Source organism: Hyperolius riggenbachi, chromosome 7 (assembly GCF_040937935.1).
Source record: "Hyperolius riggenbachi isolate aHypRig1 chromosome 7, aHypRig1.pri, whole genome shotgun sequence".
Taxonomy (NCBI): Eukaryota; Metazoa; Chordata; class Amphibia; order Anura; family Hyperoliidae; genus Hyperolius; species Hyperolius riggenbachi.
In genome coordinates this window covers 170,886,617-170,904,475 of record NC_090652.1, presented here as the reverse complement: position 1 = coordinate 170,904,475, position 17,859 = coordinate 170,886,617, and the positions used below count along the sequence as shown (strand labels likewise).

At 44.8% G+C, this 17,859-nt stretch overlaps 1 protein-coding gene across 4 annotated transcripts in view; it reads left to right on the top strand.

Moving 5' to 3' along the window:
* Positions 1 to 17,859, top strand: part of LOC137524714 (importin subunit alpha-1-like) — a 291,685-nt gene that overhangs the window by 109,248 nt on the left and 164,578 nt on the right. The gene's annotated exons all lie outside the window — the stretch shown is intronic.

Sequence of the window (17,859 nt, the reverse complement as noted above, 5' to 3'; positions counted from 1 at the left end):
AAGGGGACTCAGGAACTTCTGCCACACCAGCCAGAGAACCAGAATTTTCCAGGATACAGGGCTGGGTTTCAGAAACACTCATTAACCCGGACTGAAATTCTGAGATTTCTATTATTTTTTCCAGCGAGTCAGAATTATCCATGTTACAGGGCAAGACTTTTGAAACATTCAGAGGACAGGGCTGGAGTTCCTCGGCTGTTACAACACTGGAGAGGGACTCAACAACATTGGTTAAATCAGACTGTGTACAGGGCAATGTATCTAACACACTTGCTGACGAGGACAATATTTCAATGGCTTCTGCTTCGCTGGGCAGAAATTCATCAAGTTTTATTAGAGCAGACTGTAATTCCAAAACAGCTGCTAGACAAGTGAATATTACTGCAACACCAACTGAGGTAAGCAGTGCCTCAGACTGTTCTGCTAGAGGGTTTGAAGTATCCAAAGTACTGGGTGAAGCATAAGACTCTGTGACCACAGCTTCACTGGACAGGATCACCGAACAGTCCACACTGCAGGGCAAAACCATGGAAGCACCTGCTGGACAGCATAATGATTCTGTGACCTGAGTTTCATTGGAGAGATCTACTGCACAATTCATGGTACAGGGCAAGTTCACTGGAACATTTTCTGAACACGGTAATAATTCTGCGATTTCGGACTCACATAGCAGACGCTCTGAGTTATTCATGAAACTAGAGTGAGGTGTAGAAACAGGGAGATCAAAACACAATGTTTGCGCATCTAAATCACCATTCAATTGTGAAATTGGAAAATTCAGATGCTGGGGTTCTGAGATTTCTGGACAGGATTGCTGGGACTCAGAAACTGATGTAGTGCATCTATTGGCATCTGCTGGATCAGACAGGAGTTGAACTTTATTAACACAGGTAATTTCTGCAGAAGTGTTTGCAGAGACAGGCAAGATTTTTCTGGTGTCTGTTTCACTGAACAAAGACTCATGAGTACTGGCTAGGCTGGACTCAGAAGTCAGCAGGACCTCTGGGTCCTCTGCTGAGAAATTTGTGCAGGGCAAGATTAAGGAAGTATTAGTAATTTCTGTCTTACTGGGAAGTAACACTGAGTTATCCATGGTACAGGGTGGAATTACAGGAACTTCAATTTCACACAAAAGGAGCTCTGAATCACTCGCTGAATCAGCCAAAGGTGCTGAAGCAGGCGAGTCCTCAGGAACTGAGGAAGTGGAACAATCTCCACTTGACAGTGTGTCTTCCCTGGTATCAACTGATTGAATCGCATAAAAATCGTCCAGAATCATTCTCCACACATCGATCAATGGAGCCACAAAGTCATACCCACACACACCAGTTTTTATTAGGTTATAGGCAGACTTCATGCATGCATTCAATACTAATTCACTTTTTGCACTGTAAAACTGACAAAATGAACTTGCATCTTTCTTCCATTCATAGACCAGGGCTTCCATCTCTCCTTTCTCAAATGGAGGATCCCATGCATATTTAACAGCTGAGCATTCCGGCTGATCATAGTTTGCAAATGTGTTAGTGGCAGAAACATACATTGGGTTATTTAGCAGGTGATTGGCCGATTTCTTATTCCTAAGGATCTCCAGTACCTGTAGCAAGTGTTGAACTGTAGTGTATGCAAATTTCCCTTGCTGCACGAATAAATTGATCTGCTCAATACTCTGTAATATATCTTCATAATCATATTCAGATAATTCATTTAAACAAGAACTTTTATTTTCCCTGGCTAGCAATGAAAGTTCATTAGTAGTTTCATAGGTCCATTTGACTCCCCTGAATGGTGACTGAATTTCATTATCTGCTACTGGCGGAGTCTCATTACAGATCTGATGCGCAGTCGCCAAGGGCAACGACTCCGCTGATTGTAACGCTTTTCTTTTGGAGCGTTTACGTTTGGCTTTAGACCCTGCTGCCTTAGCAGAAGAAAAGTTATCAGAACAATTATCTGCTTGCTGATTATTTTTGTAGGCAGTAGAAGGAGCAGCTGATTGACAAGCTGCCAGGAGCTTATCAAAAGGGCTAGGCAAATCGGTTTTGCGCAGCCAGTTATGGATCACAAACGCTAGAAATTCCAGTGGTCTCTCTTTTAAATTGGTATGATCCAAGACATCGTAGGCCCACTGAAACAATCTTCCCTTAAATAAAACATAAACTAGCTGGGGGGCCCACGTTGAAACAGGAGTAGCCTGGAGCTCGGGATTGGCCAGGAACCTGGTACATTCAGAAAAAAACTCATTTTCTGTTTCAGAATTGAGCTTCTCAAATTTCTTAAAGGAACAGGAACCATAACAAACAGTGTCATTTTTGCTGGGAACCCCCCCCCCCCCAATGGGGATTGGTAAAGGGGCTACCATAATGTTAAGCTTGGAGGTGTAATCTCCACAGTCAGCATACAACACATAAGCTGACGTGAAGGAGGTACACACACCAGCACAAGGGATCAGGATATCCCCAGTTTAGTGGAGGAGAGGACTGACTCCAATAGGAGAACCAGTAATGCGTAAAAATGTATGTTAATGTTCCTGCACTAGCGGGAATGCGTAAAAATGTACGCAATGCGGCCCGCCGACCTCCGAGGTCGGCAACCTGCCAGCGGGGGACTGGAGCAGCAGTGAGTGACTACAAGGGCACAGGATGGCTGCATGGGGCTGGTAGAAGCCCCAGGTAAGTGAAACTCATTTTTTATTTTTTTTTATTTTGCTTGAACCTTCCCTTTAACATTTTAGTAAGAGGGGTTTTTGGTCCCTTGTAGCCCCTTGCACATTTCAATGAGTTCAGGTTCACCATGAGCTTGCTGGGTAGTCTGTAACTCAGGGTGTTTCAAATCCTACTCCATAGAGCAACATCCATCCAGCAGGGCCGGTTTAAGCAACAATGGGGCCCCAGGGCAAAATAAACCTGGGGGGCCCCCAACATATACCCCGGAACAAAAATCGGCATTAGGGGACCTTTTTTGCAGCTGGTATAGTCAGGGTGTGAAGTCCCAATCGGTCAGAGCTCCACATTCTGGCTATCCCAGCCTGCATGGGGGACAAGGGGTTAAAAAGTTTCAGGAGGGGGGACCCCACATAATTTTTTTTTTTTTTTTAATTCCCACACTCTAAACAGAAAAAAAATTGGGAAAATAGGAAAAAATGCCAGGGATCTTCATACAGCCATATTGCGGCTGTATAGCGATCCCTGGCCAAAGTGCTGCGGCTGCGTATAGACCCCCTGGAAACCCTGTCAGGAAATTTATTGCGCTTTCGTTTGATGCATGTAAAATTACACTACCCTTAGGTTTGCTACTAAAAGTTACATTTACCGCATTTAAAAGTATACTTTTTTCCTTCGAAACTTTAAAATCGTTTTTCTCAAAAACTATAAGGTCTTTTTGAAAAATTGTTTTTTCCTCTTATTCCTGATGATCTCCTTACCATATCCTGTAAATTTAGGGTTTCTAGCATTTAAGGTGGATTTGCTATTAACCATTAAAGTCGGCAGGTTTTTAAATGTGTTTTTTTTTCCTTTGAAACTTTAAAATCGATTTTCTCAAAAACTATAAGGCCGATTTGAAAAAATGTTTTTTCCTCTTGTAGCCACTGGGGGCCCCTACAAGCTCTGGGGCCCTGGGGCAGCTGCCTCCTTTGCCTTAATGGTAGCGCCGGCCCTGCCATCCAGCCCATGCACTGATGATCAACAAATCCGAGACACTGTATGTATGTTGGATTTTTGTGGCTCTTTACAATTAACAAGCTGACACACATTGCATTCCAGCAGTTCTGGAGGTGTGGCTCGCTAGCTTACATGGGCAAGAAGGGATAATTTGCATATTCAACAGTGATGCATCGTAGGAGAGGACATATGCTCACACCAACCTGAATTATCACAAATTCATTCTGTTTTAAGTAGGCAAACTTTTTTTTTTATTTTATTTTTATTTTTTTTGCTTCACTTTTATAGTGATACAAATGGAGGTGCGACTGGCATTCTCCCAAATTTTCTGCCATTTGACTATAGTTCTAGGACCAGACAGAGCCCTTTCCCACTTATCCATGTATGCGTGATAAGGAGTCCAGGGGGTCCTGATCAACATATTACACAGTAAAGAAATCATCCCCTTTCGTCTGTCCACCTTTTCATTCAAGCGTTGAAAAGGTGAAAGAGGAGGAAACACCAGTGTATGTGAGAGTGACAAAGCATAATGGGCTCTATTCTCAAAGACTTCCCGCATGCGGTAAAGTACATGCGGGAAGTTTGCGACCAAAATAGTCAAGTTGAAATTCTCAATGTTCCGCATGTTTTTTCCGCATGCGGAAAAAGTGTGGTAAATGCGGGATTCATGCGGAAAATTTTCCGCAAAAGACGGTATTTTCCGCAATAAATCAATTCTCAAATGTTCAGGCGCATCATTTCGTCATTTACCGTTTTTTTATTTTTATCACCTACAAATAGTAGGTGATATATTCCGCATCCCATTGACTTTAATGAAGTGTGGAGGCTTAAGGGCTGTGCTTGGTGGATTTTTTTTTAAACACTTTTTTATGCGACCTTTTTACCGCATGATTCCCACATGAATAATGGGAATAATGGCTGTTTCCGCATCTTTTTTCCCGCATGCGGAAAACATGCGGAAAATATTAGTGAATGTGGAAAAAATGCAGAGTTTACCACTGGCGGAAATATAGCGGGAAAATTTTGCGGTATTTTTGCCTGTTAGTGAATAGAGCCCAATGTGTAATCTGGAGATAATCCGTGTCTATCTGCAGGGATCTGATATTTAACACTTAGTGCTTCAAACGACATGGGGTAAGAAAGGGCCAGAGTTCCAATAAATTTTGCACACTCCCTAAATTCTATAAAAGGCTCGAGAAAGGGATCTAGGGAAAGCAGGGCAGCCCAGCACAGGAGAAAGCAAGGACTAAGAAGCGGCCCAATTTGAATCCAATGCATGGGCCAGCCAGATAAAAGATACTGATTGTTGTCTTAGAGGGAGCTTGCAATTTCAGAGAGAGATTTTTTACATATACAGAGGGTCTGCATCCCGTGACAGGGGCTCTTGGTTACGCTTTAAAGCGTTTAAGCTCACCAACTGCGCCAAAGTGTCCCCAATCTGGTGAGTCCTACTCTAACCAGGCAAAAATGCTAGTTTTTTAGCAGCGTTCTAGTGGGAACCATGTCTAAAGCCCAATGGTCAACTAAATGGGAGAGAGGAAATTAAAAAACACCTCACCTTCTACTAGCTACTGACAGAACTATGAGCTCCGCTCATTTATATGCTTAACTGTGCTAGAGGTGGGCTTAGTTATGCACGCTCACAGGGGAAAATTATGAATAAATACCAAGGGATGAGCAGCACAAACCAAATTATATGCAATACTATGCAAAGCATGCACGCAGCCTGGTGATCCCCAGTCTCCATAAGAAATCTATAAATACAGAGGGGCTGTATTTTCATGACTATGAACATTGTAGATTCACACTGAAGGCATTCAAACTATAAATTGACACATGTGGAAGTATAGTACATAACCAAAAAGTGTGAAACAACTGAAAATGTCATATTCTAGGTTCTTCAAAAGATGCAAACCTTTTACTTTGATTACTGCTTTGCACACTCTTGGCATTCTCTTGATGAGCTTCAAAAGGTAGTCCCCTGAAATGGTCTTCCAACAGTCTTGAAGTTCCCAGAGATGCTTAGCACTTGTTGGCACTTTTGCCAGCTCACCCCAAACCACCTCGATTGCTTTCAGCTCTGGTGACTATGGAGGCCAGTTCATCTGGTGCAGCACCCCATCACTCTTTCCTGGTCAAATAGCCCTTACACAGCCTGGAGGTGTGTTTGGGGTCATTGTCCTGTTGAAAAAGAAATGATGGTCCAACTAAACGCAAACCGAATGTAATAACATTCCGCTGCAAGATGCTGTGATAGCCATGCTGGTTCAGTATGCCTTCAATTTTGAATAAATCCCCAACCGTGTCACCAGCAAAGCACCCCACACCATCACACCTCCTCCATGCTTCACAATGGGAACCAGGCATGTAGAGTCCATCCATTCACCTTTTCGGCGTCGCACAAAGACGCAGTGGTTGGAACCAAAGATCTCAAATTTGGACTCACAGATTTCCACTGGTCTAATGTCCATTCCTTGTGTTCTTTAGCCTAAACAAGTCTCTTCTGCTTCTTGCCTGTCCTTAGCAGTGGTTTCTTAGCAGATATTCTACCATGAAGGCCTGATTCACACAGTCTCTTAACAGTTGTTCTGCTGCTGCTACTACTAGTACTCTGTGTGACATTGACCTGGTCTCTTATTTGAGCTGCTGTTTACCTGCGATTTCTAAGGCTGGTGACTCGGATGAACTTATCCTCCGCAGCAGAGATGACTCTTGGTCTTCCTTTCCTGGGGCAGTCCGCATGTGAGCCAATTTCTTTGTAGCGTTTGATGGTTTTTGAGACTCCACTTGGGGACACTTTCAAAGTTTTTCCCAATTTTTCGGACTGACTGACCTTCATCTCTTAAAGGACTTATGAGGCAAAATTGCTAAAAAAAAGTAAATTACCTGCCTCATCTTTTATGGCACGGAGGACACCGTCCGCTCCCTCCGTGCCGATCCGCTGGGTCCCCCCGCTCATTAGCCCCCCGGGCCGGCTGCCGACCCCACGGCCCGGGTTGGCCTCTCGCAACATGGCCGCTTCCTCTGGCCGTGGCTGCGCAGTCTGCCTGGCCGTGAGTGCGGCTGCGCAGCTCTAGGGCCAACCCCCCTGATCCACGCTATGTAGCATGGATCAGGGGGGTTGGTCCTAGAGCTGCGCAGCAGCACTCGTGGCCAGGCGGACTGCGCAGCCGCGGCCAGAGGAAGCGGCCATGTTGCGAGAGGCAGGAGAGCCCGACCCGGGCCGTGGGGTCGGCAGCCGGCCCGGGTGGCTAATGAGCGGGGGGACCCGGCGGATCGGCACTGAGGGCCCGCGCCTTAAAAGATGAGGCAGGTAATTTTCTTTTTTTTTTTTTTTTTTTTTTTTTTTTTTTAGTAATTTCGCCTCGTAAGTAATGATGGCCACTCGTTTATCTTTACTTGGCTGCTTTTTTTTCTTGCCATAATACAAATTCTAAAGGTGGCCATACACTGGCCCGGTTCGCGGCAGTTTCGACAGCAGATTCGATCCTGGGATTGAATCTGCTGCCAATCGTTCGCGCTAAACGCACCCGCCGATCCGATTTCCTCCCGAAATCTGATCGGTCCGTCGATCGCGCCGTGCGGGAAATTACCGTCGATCGCCCGCGGGTAGGGAGCGCGTCGCTTGCGGCGGCCAATCCGATCAGGTATACATTACCTGACGCTGGCTCCCGGGCATCTTCTCCGCGCTGCACCCGCTCTATCCCGGCGCTTCCTGTCACTGCAGTGACCAGGAAGTTCAAATAGAGGGCGCTCTATTTGAACTTCCTGGTCACGGAGTGACACAGGAAGCGCCGGGATGGAGCGGGTGCAGCGCGGAGAAGATGCCCGGGAGCCAGCGTCAGGTAATGTATGCGCGGGAGGGGGGACAGGCGGCAGCGGCGGCTCCACAGATTGTGATCGGTTTCAGGCTGAAATCGATTCACAATCTGTTTGCAGTAAAGGCAGCCATACGATCCCTCTCTGATCAGATTCGATCAGATAGGGATCTGTCAGCTGGTCGATCTAATGGCAAATCGACCAGTGTATGGCTACCTTAACAGTCTAGTAGGACTATCAGCTGTGTATCCACCGGACTTCTCCACAACGCAACTGATGGTCTCAACCCCATTTATAAGGCAAGAAATCCCACTTATTAAACCTGACAGGGCACACCTGTGAAGTGAAAATCATTTCAGGTGACTACCGAAGCTCATCAAGAGAATGCCGAGAGTGTGCAAAGCAGTAATCCAAGCAAAAGGTGGCTACTTTGAAGAACCTAGAATGACATATTTTCAGTTGTTTCACGTGTGTTCATAGTTTAAATGCCTTCAGTGAATGTTCATATGTATGTATGTATGTTAATATAGTATGTGTATGTACAGTTGTGTTCAAAATTATTCAACCCTAATGCTGTAAAGGGTTTTAGGAAATTTCGTGTACATTTGTAATTGTGATCAGAATGAAATCTTACAAGGACTTTTTAAGAACCAAATTCAACTAAAATGACTAATTTTGTAATACAGTATTAAATGTTTTTGTGATTTCTTCATTGACAACATTATTCAACCCCTTAGACTACCACTCTTAAAGGGGAACTGAAGAGAGAGGTATATGGAGGCTGTCATGTTTATTTCCTTTTAATCAATACCAGTTGCCTGGCAGCCCTGCTGGTCTATTTCTCTGCAGTAGTATCTGATTAAAACCAGAAACAAGCATGCAGCTAATCTTGTCAGATCAGACTTATAAGTCTGAACCACTGAAACACCTGATCTGCTGCATGCTTGTTCAGGGGCTATGGCTAATAGTATTAGAGGCAGAGGATCAGCAGGGCTGCCAGGCAACTGGTATTGCTTAAAAGGAAATAAACATGACAGCCTCCATATACCTCTCTCTTCAGTTCCCCTTTAAGTACAGAGATTCATTCAAGTGTTTTCGATCAGGTATTGAAAACACCTGTGGATGTTAACGAGCAGTAATCAAGCATAATAAGCACCAATTAGGCAGATTTAAAATGACTGTGATACTCGGCTCCTTCTAGACATTTACTGGTGTGTTTACAAACATGGTGAAGTCAAGAGAATGGTCCAGGAAGACAAGAGCATGGGTGATTTCTCTTCACAGGAAGTGCAATGGCTATAAGAAGATTGCAAAGATGTTAAACATACCAAGAGACACCATGGAAGCATCATTTGCAAATTCAAGGCAAAGGGCTTTGTTGAAACGCTACCTGGTCATGGCAGAAAGAAGATGCTGACTTCGACTGCTGTGCGCTACCTAAAGCGCAAAGTGGAGAAAAGTCCCCGTGTGACTGCTGAGGAACTGAAAAAAGATGTCAAATGCGGGTACTGAAGTTTCAGCTCAGACAATAAGGCGCACAGTGCGTAATGAAGGCCTCCATGCCAGAACTCCCAGGCGCACCCCCTTGCTGTCTCCAAAGAATAAGAGTTGACTGCAGTATGCCAAAAGTCTTGTGGACAAACCTCAAAAGTTTTGGGATAGTGTTCTGTGGACTGATGAAACAAACTAAGAACTGTTTGGGCCCATGGATCAAAACTGTTTGTTTGGAGGAGGTAGAACAAGGCCTATGAAGAAAACACCTTGCCTACTGGAAAAATGGTGGGGGGTCAATCATGCTTTGGGGCAGTTTTGCTTCTGTAGGTACAGGGAAGCTTCGTGTGCAAGGTACCATGAATTCTCTTCAGTACCAGGAGATATTGGATGAAAATGTGATGCAGTCCGTCACAAACCTTAGGCTTAGGAGATGTTGGAGGTATGCTTGGGATAATTGTCCTGTTAAAAGGTCTAAGTCCACTAGAGCATGGTTGCAGATTAAAGGCTGGAACATTTTGGAGTGGCCATCGCAGTCACCAGACTTAAATCCGATTGAGAATCTCTGGTGGGACTTAAAGGGAACCAGAGATGAACGATTCACACAAAATAAACATATCAGTTGATAGCTTGTAAAGAATAAATGCTCTACCCGATAATTTCGCCACTCTGGTGTGCCTTTTTGAGTGCTTTTTATCCATTATTGCTCCAGGAAATATCCAATATGGCCGCCGGCTCATACTCCTTCGGCTTCCAGGTTATGAGGTGTTCTGGGTGTGCTGTCTAGGCTATATGAGACTATAGACAAGCAGGGCTGCTGTAGGCTTTCATCTGTGTGCTTTCAACTTCATATTCTGGTATGCTTTGTGGCTGCCTGTAGGAAGTCTCTCATAATAATGAAACTGCATACAGTAGATGACAGGCTGCACAGACAGAGCACACAGATCACACAGCCACACTTGTCTGTTAGACAGAGATTTTTCCTGCAGCAGCAGCCCCTCCAATGTCATCACAGCTCTCAGTATGTAAAGCATGAAATTTGAGCCAGGAGGGGGAAGGCTTGGGCTTGAAAAGACTCCACAGAAGAGTGACTCAGCTATAATGATTCCAGGTCAAACCTCGACTGAATAGTCAGTGGATTCTTATCACAGTTGATAACAGATAGATTAGACTGAGAAGAATAAAACTAAAAGCAGGGTAGGTGTTTACTGTCATGTTCCCACTGATAAATGTAATACAATACATGAGGGTGCTTCGTCTCTGGTTCTCTTTAAAGAAAGCAGTTGCAGCGTGCAAGCCTAAGAATGTGACTGAACTGGAGGCTTTTGCCCATTAAGAATGGGCTAAAATACCCATAGATCGCTGCAAGACACTTGTGTCAAGCTATGCTTCACGTGTAAAAGCTGTTATAACTTGAAAAGGATGTTGTACTAAGTACTAAAAATGAATGTCACTTGTGGGTTGAATAAAACTGCCGTGAGTACAAAAAATACATTTTGTGGTTATTTCATTATAAATGTTTGTCTGACTTACAAGTGCCTCTTTGATTTAATTGTAAACAAGATGGCTGAAATGATCAAAATCCATGTCAAACTGGCCAAAATACTCAATTTCAGTGGGGGTTGAATAATTTTGAACGTGTGTGTGTGTGTGTGTGTGTGTGTGTATATGTATACATTTTTTAGATCCGTCCCATCCACGAAATAGGATAAGGATTCCACCTAGACATATCCTACCAAACCTTCTTAGAGGCACAAAGTTCCTTTCACAGGGCCCCTAGTGGCCGGGACCGCACAATGCCTCCCAATCAGTTTCAGTACACAGACCATGCAATCTGTGGTCGCAATCTGTGCGCAGAAACCTTTGGGATTTTGGCAGCAGACCGACAAGGGAGCCTGTGAGTTACGGCAATACAACTTACACACTTTCAGGGTATACTGCTACCACCTCTGTTACCATGGGACAGAGGAACCCACTGACTGGCTGACTCTAGACCTGCAAACAGAAAACGGTTAAACACTCTTTTATCTAGCTATCTACAATAGTAGAGACTCTTCAGAAGCCAGAGTTCAGTTTTGTGTTGCTGAATGATAGGTGTAGCCGAACAAATAAATGACGTTAGCGTCGTTTGTTAAAAATGCAACATAATTAATACAGAAAATCGTTAAAATCAACAAATAGCACAGTATGAAATAAAAATTGAATAAAATACTTAAGTTTGTGGAAATATGTCCTTTCTGAGAAAATCTGAGCACATGGAAAATGTCCTTTGTTTCAATTCAGGAAAATGGCCGCCAGCCACATGGTCCTCTGGGGAGGACTGCCCCTCCTGGTGTGCATCCTGGTTTTATGGAAGCTAGTTTTGGGGTGGGACCAAGCCCACCCCTCTGGTTGACAAACCAATCACAGTTCAAGTCCTTGGAGAGAGATTTAGGTTTAAACTTATAAAAACGCTGTAAATCAAAACCGATAAGTGCCACATTTGCGCTGGTAACAGATTAATACACAGTGGATTCAGGGAATCATACAGAGACCAAGAATCCTGAGTCTAGCCCACGTGGTTGCACTAAAATTAATAACTCTGCTTAGGAATGGGCTACAAACTCCCACAATCTCTTAACCACTTGCCGACCACACGATTATACCGTGCGGCGGCAAAGTGGTAGCTGGAGGACCAGCGACGCAAATGTGTGTCGCCAGGTGGCAGCTAATTAATCAGCAATCGCTGTCAAGTGATCCGCCTCCCTCGTGGCGTCATCCCACCGGCCGTTCCGAAGCGCCGGTGGAATGTTAACACCACGATCGCCGCACAGCAAGCGTATAATACGCTTAGTAATGTATACAAACCGTACTATACAGGCTGCCTCCTGCCCTGGTGGTCCCAGTGATCGAGGGACCACCAGGGCAGGCTGCAGCCCCCCTAGTATGCACCCAAGCACACTGATCTGCCCCCCCTGCCCCCTGATCGCCCACAGCACCCCTCAGACCCCTGTTTGCACCCAATCACCCACCTAATCACCCATCAATCACTCCCTGTCACTGTCAGCGCTATTTTTAGATTAGGTCCTAAACTGTCCCCTGGGGGCTCCTGATCACCCCCCCCCCACACCCTCAGATTCACCCCAGACCCCCCAGTGTACTGTATACATCTATTCTTCCGTTATCACCCACTGATCACCTGCTAATCACCCATCAATCACCCAGTCACCACCTGTCACTGCCACCCATCAGATCAGACCCTTTCCTGCCCCTTGTGGGCACCTGATCACCCGCCCCCCGCCCCTTAGATCGCACACAGACCCGCCCTCAGATCACCTCCCAAGTGCATTAACATCTGTTCTCCCCTCTAATCACCCATCAATCCCCCATCAATCACCTCCTATCACCACCTGTCGCTGCTACCCATCAGATCAGAGCCTAATCTGCCCCTTGCGGTCACCCAATTACCCGCCCACACCCTCAGAATGCCCTCAGACCCCAGCCCTGATCACCTCGCCAGTGCATTGCTTGCATCTATTCTCCCCTCTAATCGCACCCTGATCACCTATCAATCACCTGTCAACCACCTGTCATCACTGGTCACTGCTACCCATCAGATCAGACCCTAAACTGCCCCCTGCGGGCACCCAAACACCCACGCACACTCTCAGACCCTGCCTGAACACCTCTCCAGTGCATTATTTATATCTGTTTTCCCTTCTAATAACCCACTGGTCACCCATCAATCACCTCCTGTCACCACCTGTCGCCCCCTAGCACACCTTCCCATCAGATCAGGCCCTAATTTGCCCCGTGTGGGCTCCTGATCCCTCGGCCAAACCCTCAGATCCCCCTCAGACCCCCTTCCGATCACCTCCCCAGTGCATTGATTGCATCTATTCTCCCCTCTAATCCCTCCCTGAGACACCCATCAATCACCTCCTGTCACCTACCCATCAGATCAGGCCCTAATCTGCCCCCTGCGGGCTTCTGATCACCTGGCAAACCCTCACCCGCCCCACCGCAGTGACAGAATTTTTTTTTTCTGATCACTGCTGGTCTCTACCACTTAATTGTGGCTGAGACCAACCGTTATGCCGCACAATACGCAACCGCCAATCCAAGAAGCTACCATGCCCATCCTTTTCGGCGGAAACCACTCCAAGTTTCCGAACGTAACATTTTTTGGGGCCTTCTCATAACATGGGTCTAGTAAAAAATGTATTGCGGTCTTATTGGTCTACGCACCCAATACATCACATGCCCATGTTCTCTGCTGCCATGTCCAGGTCACGATTTAAGAACATCCTGCGCTTCCTGCACTTCAGTGCCAATACAACCTGTCATCTAAGAGGCCACCCTGCTTATGACCAGTTCCACAAAATTCGGCCACTCCTAGACCACCTGTCATCAAAATTTGCAGATGCTTATACCCCTGAACAGTCCTTTTGAGGCATTTGGTTTCCAGACTACGCCTCACGGTTTAGGGCCCCTAAAATGCCAGGGCAGTATAGGAACCCCACCAAGTGACCCCATTTTAGAAAGCAGACACCCCAAGGTATTCCGTTAGTAGTATGGTGAGTTCATAGAAGATTGTATTTTTTTTGTCACAAGTTAGCGGAAAATGACACTTTTTGAGAAAAAAAGTAAAAATCAAATTCCGCTAACTTGTGACAAAAAATAAAATCTTCTATGAACTCACCATACTCCTAACGGAATACCTTGGGGTGTCGTCTTTCTAAAATGGGGTCATTTGTGGGGTTCCTATACTGCCCTGGCATTCTAGGGGCCCTACAGAGTGAGTAGTCTAGAAACCAAATGCCTCAATGACCTGTGAAATCCTAAAGGTACTCATAGGACGTTGGGTCCCTTAGTGCACCTAGGCTGCAAAAAAGTTACAAATGTGGTATCGCCGTACTCAGTAGTATAATGTGTTTTGGGGTGTATTTTACACATGTCCGTGCTGGGTGGAAGAAATCTCTCTGTATATGGACAATTGTGTGTAAAAAACAAACAAACAAAAAAACCCTAATTTACAGAGATTTCTCACACCCAGCATGGGTATGTGTAAAAATACACCCCAAAACACATTATACTACTTCTCCTGAGTACGGCGATACCACATGTGACCCCTTTTTGCAGCCTAGGTGCGCTAAGGGGCCCAACGTCCTATGATCACCTTTAGGATTTACAGGGGTGCTTACAATTTAGCACCCCCAAAATGCCAGGACAGTAAACACACCCCACAAATGACCCCATTTTGGAAAGTAGACACCCCAAAGTATTCAGAGAGGGGCATGGTGAGTCCGTGGTAGATTTCATTTTTTTTGTCACAAGTTAGCAGAAATGGAAACTTTTTTTTTTTTTTTTTGTCATTTTTCCACTAACTTGTGACAAAAAATAAAATATTCTATGAACTCACCATGCCTCTTAGTGAATACTTTGGGATGTCTTCTTTCCAAAATGGGGTCATTTGGGGGTTATTTATACTATACTGGAATATTAGCACCTCATGAAACCTGACTGGTGCTCAGAAAAGTCAGAGATGCTTTAAAATGGGAAAATTCACTTTTGGCACCATAGTTTGTAAATGCTATAACTTTTACCCAAAGCAATAAATATACACTTTTTGGGGTTTTTTTTAATCAAAGGCATGTAGCAGAATAAATTTGGAAACAAATGTATATAGAAATGTTACTTTCTGAAAAATGTCCGCACAGAAAGTTAGTCATTTTGTTGACAATTCATGTCTTTTTTAACTACTTTGGCCTCCTGGACGTACTAGCTATGCCCAGGAGGCCATGTGCGCGTCCGCGGCCGATCGTGCGCTCCCGGCCGCGGATCGTTAGCCCACGAATCAGTGTATCGGGCTATGCTGCCCGATCACTGATTCCTCTCCCCCGCAGAAAAAGCGACAGCTTCTCTCAGAAGCTCCGCTTTTTCTGGCTGTTGCGTCTCCCGTGCGGCCCTCTAAGCGTATGCTACGCTTAGAGTGACGTCATGTAAACAAACTCATGGCCGCCATCTTGTGGCCAAAAAGTAATACTACATCTGAAATTTAAAAAAAAATAAAAATTAACACACATTTAAATTATAAACACATTGTTTACCTCCCACCCTCCCAAAACTACCCAAATAAAATGTTTAATATTAAAAAAAAAAACCATTACAATAAAAAAAAATGTAAATATTTACCTAAGGGTCTAAACTTTTTAAATATCAATGTAAAGATGAAATATTTCTATATTTTTTTTATTCTAAACTTGTAAATAGTGATAGATGCAAAACGGAAAAAATGCACCTTTATTTCCAAATAAAATATTGTCGCCATACATCGTTATAGGGACATAATTTTAATGGTGTAATAAACGGGACATATGGGCAAATACAATACGTGAGTTTTAATTATGGAGGCATGTATTTTAAAACTGACTGAAAACTGAGAAATAATGCATTTTTTCCATTTTTTTCTTCCTGTTAAAATGCATTTACAGTAAAGTGGCTCTTAGCAAAATGTACCCCCCAAAGAAAGCCTAATTGGCGGCGGAAAAAACAAGATATAGATCAGTTCATTGTGATAAGTAGTGATAAAGTTATAGGCTAATTAATGGGAGGTGAACATTGCTCGGATGCATAAAGTGAAAACGACTGAAGGCTGAAGTGGTTAATGAACATAATAAAAACTAAATATCGCAGCAGCAATCAAATGGCATCAAAAGAAAGCTGTATTAGTGAGAAGAAAAGGATGTAAAATTCATCTAGGACCTAGATTCCAGGTGGTAGGTTGTATGACCGAGCAATAAACCGTTAAAGCTGCAGTGATCTGAATGGAAAAAAATGCACTAGTCCTTAAAGGGGGGGGGGGGGGTAAAGGCTGAGTCCCTTAAGTGGTTAAAACGTGCGCAATTCAACTGCGCTTAAATGTGTTATTTTAGTAGAGATAATGGCATTCTGCTACAATCTAACCGCAAAATGACTGGCTATATTTTCATTTTGGGCTGTCCATATGACGATATCCTGCTGGGTTGCTGCCATTCTGTCTGTGGGACTGAAGTTTTTGAATAGGCCCCCTGCTGTGGCTTTTCCTGAGTTTTCCTGTGTATGCGATCCTACACAGGTAACTGTGATGAGGTTAATTACCTGGTCAGTTGACAGGTACATGTGAACGGTCTTCTTTTGATCAAGTGAATTAAACCCAACAGGTCTTCACTGGTCAGAAAACATACTTTGAGAAGAAAAATGTCATTCTGAACGCTGCAATGACTGCGCAAACCTAACCGGGAAGCGATCAGAAAATCAACTGCGATTCGCCTGCGTTTCTCACGGCTGTTCCGTGACACTTCCCACCTTAATGCACCGAACATCTGGGTTCAAGCTACTACCTGAGCCAATTGGCTCAATACTCAGGGCAAAAAGGGGGGATGGGGCAGCCCTGTCTAGTCCCATTACTTATCTTTACAAGTGTTGAGGATGCAAGTAGCAACTTCAAGAATGTGGAGGGATTAGAATACAAAATGCACAGCTGTAAGGAACAGGCCACCGAAGCCCATCACTTGGAGGATCTCTAACAAAAAATGCAGAGAGGCGATCAAAGGTGTAACGGTTGGGTGCTGCAGCTCAGACGTCTGATTGTAGGTGATCTGCAGTATCACCAATAATACAGACACTATACCTGATTATGTGGTGATCTGCAGAATCACCAATAATGCAAGTATAGCTGGTAGAGATACTGACAGTTGTGTATTAGTGCAACCGTAACTTTAATAGTAGAGAGGAACTTTACCAGAGGAGCTGGTAAAGTACTATCAGTACACTGACTGTATATACTAGCACAGACCTTTCCAAAGGGCTGGAATAGGTGCAAACAGTGAGAGAATAGGAAAATACAGACTAGTCCTTCACCAGAGGGGCTGGCCAGGTACTAGTAGTGAGAGTGACTGTATAGACTTGATCAGACCTTTCCAGAAAGGTGCTATCAGTCACTAATAGAGCAATAAAACTATCTCCCCAGAGAAGCTGGTGAGACAATAGTACCTCACCAGTGGCGAGGGCCCACTAGTGAGTAGAGGTCAGACAGGCTAGGTTCGGCAACAGAGAGGTAAGTATCAATACAGAATCGTGAGACAGAAGAGTAATCAGTAATCAGGCAGAGTTCGGCAACTTATCAGATAGGCAGAAGTACAGAAGCGTTAAGCAGGAAGCAAGGTCAGAGGTATAGGTATAGCCAGAATCATACACAGGTAATCAAATACAATATAACAATCCTAGTCTTTGTTTCAACACCTGGCACTAGTCTAAGGTCTCAGCGCTCACACAAAGTATTCACGACAGCAGACCGAGAACAAATGAAGACTGGAGGCTTAAGAAGCGGAGGCACGCTTCCAGCCACTCCCACCACGGAATCTGCCAATCGGCGCAGCGAGAGTCATCAGTGACGTCCGCCGACCGGCAGGTCAGCTGACGCGCCTTCTGCCTGCATAAAGGTTCTGTCTCTGCGCGAGACAGAAACCCTATGAACTGGAGATGACATCGTTCCCGGCGTGCTAGATGCCAAGGGAACGGATAACGCTTGAGAGCCAGGGAGAGAGGCGGCTGCAGACCCCCCCGTGCGAGTCAGCAGCCGCCAGATCCATGCTTGTTACAAAAGGCCTTCCCTGCATACAAACTCAGAAGCAAAGACCACTCCCGACCGCATCCCATCTCCCCAAGATCTATTGTCCTTGTTATCCTCTGATTCTTCACAAATCCCACCTGGTCCCAGTGGACCAATGTAGGCAATATATTGTTCAGTCGATTAGCGAATGTTTTTAGTGAAGATTTTTAAATCTGGCAAGTAGGGCTATTGGACAATAACTCTGAGGCTGTTGGGGATCTTTCCCTTCTTTCAGTATCATAGTTGAGTGACCTC